This window comes from Rhyacophila brunnea, unplaced genomic scaffold (genome assembly GCF_057557595.1).
Source record: "Rhyacophila brunnea isolate RB1 unplaced genomic scaffold, BYU_Rbru_1.0 scaffold_16, whole genome shotgun sequence".
Taxonomy (NCBI): domain Eukaryota; kingdom Metazoa; phylum Arthropoda; class Insecta; order Trichoptera; family Rhyacophilidae; genus Rhyacophila; species Rhyacophila brunnea.
The window spans coordinates 25,779,189-25,791,498 of record NW_028232816.1 but is presented as its reverse complement, the minus strand read 5'-3'; the positions used below and the strand labels follow the sequence as shown (position 1 = coordinate 25,791,498).

The 12,310-nt window shown below is 33.8% G+C and overlaps 1 protein-coding gene across 6 annotated transcripts in view; it reads right to left on the bottom strand.

Annotated features, from left to right (window-relative positions):
• Hil (peptidase hillarin) overlaps positions 1-12,310 on the bottom strand; it is a 154,623-nt gene that overhangs the window by 80,656 nt on the left and 61,657 nt on the right. The window lies entirely within an intron of this gene.

The following is a 12,310-nucleotide window of genomic DNA, read 5'->3' as shown; positions in this document are numbered from 1 at the left end:
CAACACGAATAGAATTACTAGAACAACACATTACTATGAGAAATAAAATGAATTATTAAACACCTAATATGTAATTTTCAACAAGTTTGCATATAAACGTAACTACAAAAGTTGATGTTTGATGTACATATATATTATTAAATTTAATCGATAATCAATCAATCAATCAATTTTATTCATTGAGTGACAAATGTTGACGTTCTCAAATGAATAGGGAGAGATAGAGAAGCTCCGCGTGGTATCAAAACCAGAAAACTTCAGTACCTCAGGCAAATTATGAGACAACAAAGTTATAGCATTCCACAACTCATTATCAAAGGGAATATCAACGGTATACGTAGCAAATGAAGACGCAGCATTTCGTGGCTTAAGAACCTCCGTAATTAGAGCTGCGCCAAGTGAGGGTTTTGGGAGTACGTATCACCCGGGCGGCAAGAAAAAAAATCCAATAATATAACTAAGAATTATAATACATTTAATTACTAAAACTGAATTTTACTTTGAACTATATGAATTACCTACCTACGTAATATGCTGTGTACCAACAAAGAGCGGCACTTACCACCAAAGGATGACAAATTGAAGAATTAACGCAAAATAGATAAATTGCCTATTTAGGAATCTAAAATCTCCAATCCAAACTAATGCATCATATTTACTTATATAAAAAATACTGAAAAATATTCTTTCAAAGTTACCTACACAATTAAACGTTTCTGCAAAAATGTAACGGCAATTGTACGGCAAAGGGCTCCAGGAAGGGAATGGGACGACTGGACTCCGGACAATTGGACGCCGCACAGTCGTAGACACGTATGCAGAACGTAGACGAGGTATTTTAATCAGTTTCTATCTACCACTTAGTAGTTTTAATTCATTTTACTCTTAACATAATGTATTCTTTATTGCGGATTGATAATTACCATGCCTAAGGCTTTATATAAAATAAAAAACTCTTTTTTCGTTGGAACTTAAACATATGCACGATTAAATCATTATTTACGTCTGCATATTTACATTCTCACCAACTATTAAATCATAATATAATCATTTAAATATAAATAATAATATTAAATATTTTTTTAAAGTACCTATAAGTACCTAACGTCTATTTATTTTCGAATTCCGTGGCGTCCAGATGTTCCGGTGCCAAATCGTCCTAGACCCCTCCAGAAAATAGACCGAGTGATAAAGCTGAGTATTTTTTTTATCATGAATTTGTTTCATAGATACTAAACAAAAGTCACATGCGGCGGAATTGTCCTTTATGCTATTTATTATACATTATTATCTAAAAATACATAATTATGTTTAATACTTACACTTCATATAATTATTAATATTTAGATGAAAATAAAATAATATACTTTTTATTACTACCATTATGTACTTAATTATATTTATTATGTATATGTATTATTATGTATAATGTGGGGGGAGGACCACTGCGTTTGGCGGGACTCTGTCCGTGATTGATACGAGTGCAGATACAAATGTTTCAGATGCGTCGAGCATTCCATGGAATACTCTGGAATGTATTTAGTTAATTTTGTATCATTTCAATTGTAAGACCCGGCGGTTAAAGTCTCATTCAAAAAATAAACTTGTGCTATCTCTATAATAAAATGGCGAATCGGTTTCGATCTCAGTATTTCTTCCAATATTGTGATAATTCGTTATTATTCAGAATAGATCATGGCTGAGACCACGTAAGTAATCGAAGGGCGCGTGTAAATTAAAATTCGTTAGGATATAAGGATTGTAAACCATCTCTCACGATGACAGGTAAAAATCTCTTAAGAGCAGAAGTGATTTTCAAGATTCAAGAGAGTGAAAAGTATGCAAGCCTTGTAGAAAGGCAGTCGGAAAATAATCATTTGACGAATTATCGAAAGGAAAATAGTTATATGTCTTAAAATAAAGAAATCGAAGAAATTTCTTCTGGACTCGCTCTGTAATAAACATATAGAAAACCTCATAAGGACACCAGATAATCGACCCATATTCAATAAAACTACCCACCAACGAGATGATATTTTTTGGATTATTAATCGGATTTCTCATATTACATCACAAGATTGAAATGTTATAATAATTATTTTTCATTCATGCAATTCATTCATTCATCATAATCAAATGTGGCATCACGCAGATGAAACATAATAAAAATGCTAAAGTACAAAATGGAAAGCATGAAAATGATCAATTTTAGGCGAAATTATTATGTTATGCAGTAGGTAACATGATATGAATGGTGCTTTTTTTTTTTTTAAATAATATGTTTTGACTGTGATATTATTTTAAATCCACGGGTGGCCTAGGTCGTAGATTGAAAGAAATCTACGATACACAAAAATACATTCGTATTATCATTTTAACAATATATGAAATGTAGAAAGTTATTCAATGATTATAAAAGCCTGAATTATAATCAGTGCCTTCCATGATATCTATTTAATATATTTTAACAACAGTTAAGTCAATTTATATTTTAATTTTTTTGGTAGAGGTTTCTCCTAGTTTATGTCTTATGACCACAATCACGTGCTTTTTGTGAACCACGGACTGACGGTATTCATCGTGCGATTATCGACTCAATAAAAAACAGGGCTATATGTTTATGCCACGTGTCCAGCCATACGCGGCTGGGACATGTATTCCGGATACCACCACAGAGCGCGACACTCCGTACCCTTGTGGTACAACCTCAAGGGCTTCGTCCTCAGAATAATAATATAAATAGAGTTTGTATTGTTCAGCTATAAGAAGCCGTGCTTCTTGCGTATAACGAACAGTAGAACCTCAATCATACTATAACTAACTTAACTATGAAACGTTATATCATCATGTTGCTTTTCAATACGGCTACTAAATTTAAACACAGCATAGCTAACCATGTGTCCTACTAAATTTACTACATATAATTACCACTAACGTTATATTTAACACAAAACAATAAATTTCAGCAATACGTGCTTGCAGTTTTTGAATGAATGGAATCCAACCAATATTTACCGGCGACGTCTGTCTACACAGAATATTTAATTCAGCCGAAGAAATTATATCTTACTCTAACGCATATTGCGGAGAATATAAGCGTATCAAATGCTTTCTCACTGGAACATATGGTTAGTTTTTGTTCAGGCCTCGGTTCCATCGCTGTGTCTGGTCCCCCCTCCAGCGGTGCTACAAAAACAATCTATGTGCTGCTGCTGGCATGACGGGAGGCACAAGAGTTGGCACTGGACCGAGGAAAGCGGCGCAAACTTGTGCTTGCCCTATGTCCCAATGCTGGAACGTGACAGGGTGAAAGAAGAAGAAGAAGATAGTTTTATAATACTTTTCAAGTAAAATTGAAGAAAGAAAGAAAGCGATACAATTCTATGTATACAATCCTCCTCTAGCACCTGTCTCCATCTACGTCCGCTTTCCTTTAGTTTTAGACGACAAAGGTTTTTACACCCAACCCGCGACGGTAAGAGAAAACTACGCATTTAGTTTAGCGAGGGAATTCACATCATGACGTTATCTCATTATTTTATACAAGGTTGACCAAGTTTTCGTTTGCCTTCCGGTTTCTTAAATACCAGTTCCTTTATTATGCACGATTCGTCTATCTCGTGTATATGACCCAGGCAAATTCCAATTTGATAGTAGATAAGATGTATGGAATCATGTAAAAAGCATACAACTCGTCATTGTATATTGTCTCCACCCCGATTATGTATCATTGATGAGCTTAAAGATATCGCGAGGAATGTTCTACTCAAATCAGTCCAGATATCGTTCCATGTGTTTGGTAATGCTTCAGGTTTCCTACCCATACATAACATGCTTTCAAGTCTTGAAACTTAGCACCGTAGTTGCACCGAAATGACAATTATTGCCTAGTGCAATTAATATTCCTCTCTTATTAATCTCTAATTCTTGTCAAATTTGGGATTACAGAGATTATCAATATAATTTTTTATTGTAAATATTTCACTATAATAATGTCGACATAAATTTTGCTAATGGTTTTATAAATGCTTTTAAAAATTAATAAATATAAAAAATCTTAACACCACTTCACATGGACGTACTGAAATATGACTATATTCTAAAACATTAGAGCGAGAGGTTTAAAAGAATACTATTTTATGTAATAAAAATACTTTATGCAGTCATCAAATGTTTAAAATAAATATAAAGGATAATAAGGCTTCAAAATTATGAGCCAACGTTCGCTATAATTTTTTCATTGTGTGTGCGGATTATTAACGTATCTGCGCAGTGGCGTAACTAGGGTTTGTGTCACCCGTCAGTGATGGGCCGTCACCCGGTGCTTAAGTAAAAACACTGCTTTTTGACACGATAACTTTTACGATTTTAAAAATATTGTAAGAACTGTGATGTTTTCATAACAAGGACTACTATGAGACTGTACTGACAATGTTTCTTGCAAGTTGAAACATGTTAAAGACTAAGAAATGTAGAGGACCCACCACATAGGTGGTCATTGATGAACACTCAAATACGTATCTTCTTTTCGTATATTTTGGCACGCGATAGAATGGGACGGATATAGTGATCTAGCTCGACGTAAAATTTCAATTGCTTGCTCGCGTTAATCGCACTTGACCTTCGTTTTCCGAGAAATGCATCGAAGAATTGTGCATGTTAATTTGACTTTGACTTTGAAGTTGTTAAAATGTTTGAAATGGTTTATTAAGTAATCGTAAAAAGGATGACTTTAAAATAAAGACTGTTTATTTATTAAGAAGATTTCCAGACGGCAAAGTTTGAAATAAGGAACATTTTGGTATAACTAACTCAATATGTATTTTTTTCGAATTAGTGTCTTCTGCCAGAACAGTGACGTTATGGTTTCGTGCATTCGAGCAAAACTAAAATCTGGCAAAGGAAACTTTCTTTTACAATATTTTTGTGTGATGACTGTGCGGGGGATGAAAACATATGTGCGGACACATTTTGGTACCGGGAACATTGTTCTGAGCCCCAGACGAAAATACCAGTGTCTTATGCACTGGACCACGAGGACCAACATGAGTGTATAAGAAATAAGATACACCGGAATATAAGCTAATGCCGACACCCTTCCCACAAAATAATCAAATGGAATATACACTAATAATGTAAATTTATTTAAATTAAATGTTAATAATCTTTGGGTGGTAAAGCTATAATAGGGAAATCGGCTGGATAAGTCCATCGACAATAATTATTATTAGTGGCAATAATATTTCCAAAATACATTTTGTTGTTTACACGGAAACCGTTTTCGGAATGAATTTAATTTCATAACACTGTGTCCGGTTTTAGATTTTAAGTATTGGTTGATTATCGATGAATAAACAACAAACTTAAAAACCAATAAAAGAAAAAGTAAGTCAAAATTTACATAAAAGCAATCTGTAAAGTAAATAAAATATTCACAATTTAAATCAATCAGGAAACGAATTATTTTTTTGCTTTCTCCGTGAAAGCACGTTGCGCAATTCATTGACCACAGTAGCGAACAGCTGTGAAATGAGATAAGACAGTAGTAGGCAATAAAATAATAAATTTACGAACAAGTCACTGGCATGGGTAGGTATGCCGGTTGCAAAATAGACAAGGACGTTTATACTATTGCCAACTTGAGAATATCTCATTTATTTTATTCTTTACTCTCACCTGATTTAATGAATGGTCCAAAGTAGGCAAACGCGCAATACGAGAAAATATGCTCATTTTGTAGCGCAATTTTAACTGGGCGATCGATATCAACACATTGTATTATTTTAATACCAACGTTTGATGTATAACCAGTGAATTAAAAACTCAAAGAAATGATTAATATCTTAATATATACATATCGACTGTGTTTAGGAAAAAGGGCGTAACCCTCAATTTTTGCTTGAGTGCTTTTATTAGATATTAACAATGTATAAAACTAAATACACGTTCTGTAAAAAGGAAGTAAGCCGCAAATTCTGAATTATTATCTAAATTCAGGTTTTAATTGTGCTTCAACTAAGTTTTAATTTAATGAAAAAAGCATTTACCCATAATTTTATTGATTTTTCTGTAATAACTTCTTTAACTATTAGATCGAAAAGATGTAACACCAAATCATTAATCATCATGCATCCAATATCTGTGCCTATTATTATTATTTTTAATTGAACTAAAATTATTCAAAAAACGTTTTTTGCCCCTCCTGTAAAATTTGTTCTGTGAGGGTTACGCCCTTTTTCCTAAACAGAGTCGATATCTATATGCAATATATTTATTATTTGCTATTATAAATTTCCAACAGATAATTTTTCGCTAGTTTTATTTGTGTTTTTTTTAAGTGTACAATTCTGTTAACTTGTATAATTATACTTAAGTACTAACTACTTTTTTTCTTATTTATTATACAGAAACAGGTCACGACGACAGACAACGCTACTATTCGGTAAATTATTCTACAGAGGCACCCACAGAACAGATTAATAAATATAATTCCGATAGGGTATACCCAATACACTATATTTTGACGCAGGATTTTCAATGTGTGAGTGTCCCACGAAAATGAACCACACAATTGTCATTATAGACGTGTAATAATGTGTGTTGCAATTTCACCTTCAAATACACCAATATTAAACTAGCGTCAGTGCATAAAACAAGAGCAGTTGTCAGAACGAAGGCAAGCGTATTTTTTACACGTATTTAAGTTTATACCATATTTTTCTATAATCGAGATCGGTTGCCTGTTACTCCACACCCGTTATGTATTTCTGTTCCCATTATTTCTGAGTAAAAACATAACATAATTCAATTACAATTAGACAGCTAAAATAATAACATCATTCCAAAGACGCCTTTCAAATAGTATTTGCCTAGATAATCGCTACTTGTTACAATAATTTTGATGTATTCAAAACAAGAAAACAGTATTAATACTATATTTATATGATGTTGATTTCCAATACGTATTTTTTGACACCACACACTCCTGTTCCAATTTCGCCAGTGAGAGAGCCACTTGTTAGGCGTTATAGTAAGTATCTTATGCGACCCACTTTATAAGTCCACTCTTCTTCATCCACCCTGTCACGTCCCAACATTGGGGCATAGGGCAAGCACAGGTTAGCGCTACTTCCCTCTGTCCATCGCCAACTCTTGCGCCTCCCGCCATGTCAGACCTGCAGCACGTAGGTTGCACGACGGAACCCTTGATACTGTGCCACAAGGGTACGAAGTGCCGCACTCTTTGGCGGCATCCGGAATACGTGTCCCAGCCACGTAAAACATATAAGTCCACTATTCTACATGAATGATGTGTTATAATTTTATGGTTTTTAATATATATGTAATGATTACTTGTTCAGTTAAGGTTTAAGGGTTAAGTTTGTCTTTTTATTACTGTTTTGTAGATCATTTCTCGTGAATCTTATCTACAAATGCCGGTAAATACTATGTGTTATGTAGTGAGCCGTGTGGAATGGGATTGTTGCAGATTATATAAAATATTTCTCTACGATAGCAAAGAGCAAACCAGCGATTCGTTTGAATATCTATGTCCAACCGATAACTGAATACAGACTCTGAACACAGAGGCAAATTAGTAAAACAAAAATCAACCAATAAATAGGGTTATCAAATAGAGATATTTATATTTGTGTCGCTACATTTCAAAATCAGGCAAGTCCACCTTTAGGTATTTTTGACTTTTTTTGTGAATTGCTGAAGAACTACTGCTTTCTAACATTTCTGCATTATCAAAATGTGGAATTTATTGATTTTAAATATTCTATACTCGAAATAATAATATAAACTTTCACCCATGTGACTGTGTATTTAAGAAAACAAAAAGCTGTTTTTCTCCTATTCATCTATTATGGACTTTTTGAAATCTAGCGACACGTTTGTCCATGTTGTTCTAAAGTCCAATCAGCAAAAATTCGACGCACCAAATGATCATTCAGTTTAACTTAATGTATAAACTGTATTTTATACGCCTTTAAATATAAATCATTATGGAGTAAATTCCACGTAGTGCCATAAGAAAGTCCAAGTTCTTGAGAACGACGTGTATTAGATTGTTCTGGAGTTTCATCTACACTTTGATTCACAACATCGATATTTTCAGCGGTATTTTTACGTTTTTGACGGATGGGATTGTTAACATCACAAAGATTATCATCTAACACGAATTTTCAATTAAATTACAAATAGTAAACTCTGTTGGTCGATTATTTTGACCATAAATTTAACGTAATGCTCGAAACGTAGCTCAAATAAACTTGTATACGTTGTAAAACTGTATATCTTTCCATGATGATTTGCCAAACAATAGTGAACACGAATATTAAATTTGGAGTGAAGCAGAAAAAATGGCTGCTATGACGTTTTAAATATCTTATTGGATAACTCTGTTTTGTATTGAATTATATTTTTTATTGGGATACAACCTGCAATTTTTAAAATTTGACTAAGCTACTAAGTGTTAGTGGAGACCCGAAATGCAAAAACAGATTTAGGTATATAGATGTTCGTCGATATAACTAGTTGTCTAAGAAAGGAACAATAAAATTGTAAACGTAGCAAGAAGAAGATGGCACATTAACATCCGTGATTGTTCATAACATGAGTAATATGATGATGATGATGGTGACCGACGTCCGTTAAGGGATGGCACGATAAGAAGAAGATATCGTAATAGATTCTTGGGTTTCCACCGAGTGTACCTACTTCTTCCTTCTTTCCTCGACGTTTTGGGCTCGTTGCAGAGGCCAATATCAAGAGATATTCAAATGCAAACGTCGCTCTAAGATTGCCAAAAGGAATCCGATCAGTTGAGAGCAAACATTGCTCAGAGTAATGTGTCACACATATCGACCAGATCTAATATTCCCGGATCTATAATTTATAATTACCGGATCTAATATTGGATTTTGCTGACAGTGCCGGAAGCCATGACGTTTTAAACCGTAACCTATTAATCCCTATTAATATTTTCAGGGTTTCTATGGATTTCGATGGCCTTCTTTACTAATCGTGAGAAATATCCCTTATTCCGACCCACTATCTTGGTTTCAAAGTCAAATTTGCGTCCTGTATCCATCAAGTGCACAGCAATTGCTGACATAGTGTAGTGTTTAAGTCGGTAAGCCGTCTCGTATTCACTTACACGCTTCTTTACCGTTCGAGAAATTTGGCCTATATACTTTTTCGGGCATCCGCGACAGCTTAATGGCCTGAAACGTCGAGGAAAGAAGGAAGAAGTACACGCGGTGGAAACCCAAGAATTTATTACGATAAAAAACAACCGTGAAAGTCTCAAACATTATTATAGAAGAAGATAAATAATTGACATTCAAGTAATTCCACGAGAGAATTTTCCCCTCGAATGAACGCAGAATTTTTACTTATATTATCTAATTTGTACACTTTTAATACGTAATATTTTTGCTGAATCCTATCAAGGTTCTTATTTATTTTTGTAATAAGTAAGTAGTGTATTAATAATGTAATTATTTTTCTAGAAACAATAGTATGTCTGATGCAGGCCTGAGACAAAAGTCGGGCTTAAGGCAGTACCTTCCTACATCTAATGGGCCGTGTGTAACACTTGTGGAAATATTTCTCCGAGTTGAACGACCGCCTCCCGAGAGACCGAGCATCAGAATTATTGTTGGGTAACTAACTGTATCGAAATTGGGCCGATCTCGTTCGACTTTTACTAATCATTTTTATATGACCGGCAACACTACACGCATGCGCGAAGCTCTTCCGTATCGATAATGAATCATTTCTAAAGACTTTAAATGATAGACTTGTTGAGGCCATGCTTTAGTGAACCTCAAAAAATTAGTGAACATCGCAGCAAACTGAGGCCATTTTTCATAAAGCTCACGTATACGGATTAAAACTGTTCTAATTTCTTTAATAACCTATTATAATAACCATTGATTATTCTCTCATCTTATTGCAATTTAATCCGTTCAGCGCATCTATTCTATACACAAGACTGCTATCGGCAGCTATCGAGGGTAGTTTTTCATATTTTTGTATCGAAGTATTAGCGCTTATTGTAACAATTATAATAAGTTAGTTGTAATTGTTACAATAAGTGCTATGTTTTAACAGCACCTCTCTTGACTGTGCTAAATTTTAGAGCGAGATAGATAGCTTTGACTATATAGACGGCTAACTTATTGTAATAATTATAATACTTGGAGACAAACGTATGAGAAACTACCCTCGATAGCTGCCGATAGCAGTATTGCGTATAGAGTAGATGCGCAGGTTGATTTTAAAAACAGACTTTACTGTCTTTCGAATTGTTGATCTATTGACATGTTAAATACATCCCTCCGTTAAGCCACTTAAGTACTGCATTGAATGAACATTTCTTTTTGTGTAGCGACCCAACTTGTTTTTGTACATTTTTTTTATTATTATTCATAATTTATATAAAATTTGTTATATATTATATTTTACCTGACACATTTATTATATTTCTTTTCTTAGGTGTAGGCGTTTTTTAAAAATAAATAAATAAATATAATGAAAATAAAATGCCTGCTTATAATTCGAAACTCCATCTTTATATTAAACCAGTGAATTATTGTATTAATTTATTGTAACGATTTATTGTACGATATTTACATTCATACATCCCATTCATACATACATCACTTGAAAAACCTCAGATACATACATACTAAAAAATGTCTTGAAAAAAATACTACACCTGACGAGATTTGAATATGTATAACCACTGGTATCGCGCCAAAATGCTATAATCAATTAAGCAACGGGCATCCTGATTAATTACGATAATTTTAACTGATTGAAATTGCGTTATAATGTTGGCTATCGGTTTTTGTGTATTAAATTAAGGTAGGTCTTACTAACCGTCGTCACGGATTACTCCAAGTATTTAATTTTTATATCGTACTTGCAGTTGTCAATAATTTCAATAAACCATTTCTTTTATTCAACGAATAATAATTGAATCTTTTACATATGCATTGTACTAGAAATCTGTCACACTTTGGTTACGTGATGCGATATTCCAAGAATTGCATTGGTGTCTGCATCTCATTATTCAAAGGAAGATTTCCGGTGAGCGAAGCCCTGGCGACATGACAACGATAAGAACTGATTAGAGCATCGGATGGTAGTAGAAAGACGGCTGAAATCATCGCTGCCGTCTGAAAAGTGCGGTATCCTTGATTTTTCATCAGCCCTGTAGCTGAAGCTTAATAATATTACTTATATGACTTGCAACGGTTGCAACGTACCGTCGTCATTAATATTTTTTACAAGAATAGGCTGCTAAACTAAGCTAAGCTAAGCTGCATTTGCTGCAAGATATTATCTGTGTGTTTCTATGGCCTTTTCAAACATATTTTTATTTTCAATGAAGTATGGGTTCATTCATAAATATTGTGTGACCCTCGTAGTCCAGTGCGTAAGGCACTGACCTTTCATCTATCATTGTCTGTCTTTCATTAATAATTATAACTACACTACTGTCATTGGTCCTCATGATATGTAGTATAATAAAAGAAAAGTTACATTGCAATAGGGGCAACTTTTCCGGGACAGTTTCGTACTTAGAAGAAAATTACATTTTAAAAAAATCGCCCAAAAAGCCTTCTAAGTGTTCAGGGAATAGCGAATGAAGTATATAATAATATTCTGATTTTTGTTTCCTATCCAATATCTACCTAACTATTACAAATTATTTTTCATATGACTCACCGAAAAAAGAGCAATACTATTACAAATTAGAGCAATACTTCAGATATTACCAACACATGGAACTGATGAGAATCTGATTGTTAAAGGATTGCACTTTTTTGGACTTCATTTTTAATATATGACATATGTATGAAATTGAATACAAAAGTATTATTATGAAATATTTTAACACAACGGAAAAAACGCCAAGCGGAAAATTCGTTCCCAAAAAAAACAATGACATTTGGTTGTGCAACAATTAAAATAAAGTAGAGAAAAATCGTGTTATTAAAAATATATATGGATGTGTACGTAGTGTTACTATGTAGACGTGGTGGACGTAAGGCATAATGTTTCGTTTCTGAATCAGTGGGTTGTGGGTTCGAATTTCACGTCTCAGTGTGTGTTTTGATCCAGAGCATTTATAATGTTTATAATATAATAGTTTGAACGAATAACTGGACTAGCTACAATGTGTTGCTCCAGAAGTTAGCGAAGGCAACACCATTTTCTCGATTTGTAGGATCTCGTCGAAATTCCAGCTAACCGGTCAAGCTTTGCATGAAAATAGGTGCTCCATGCTTTG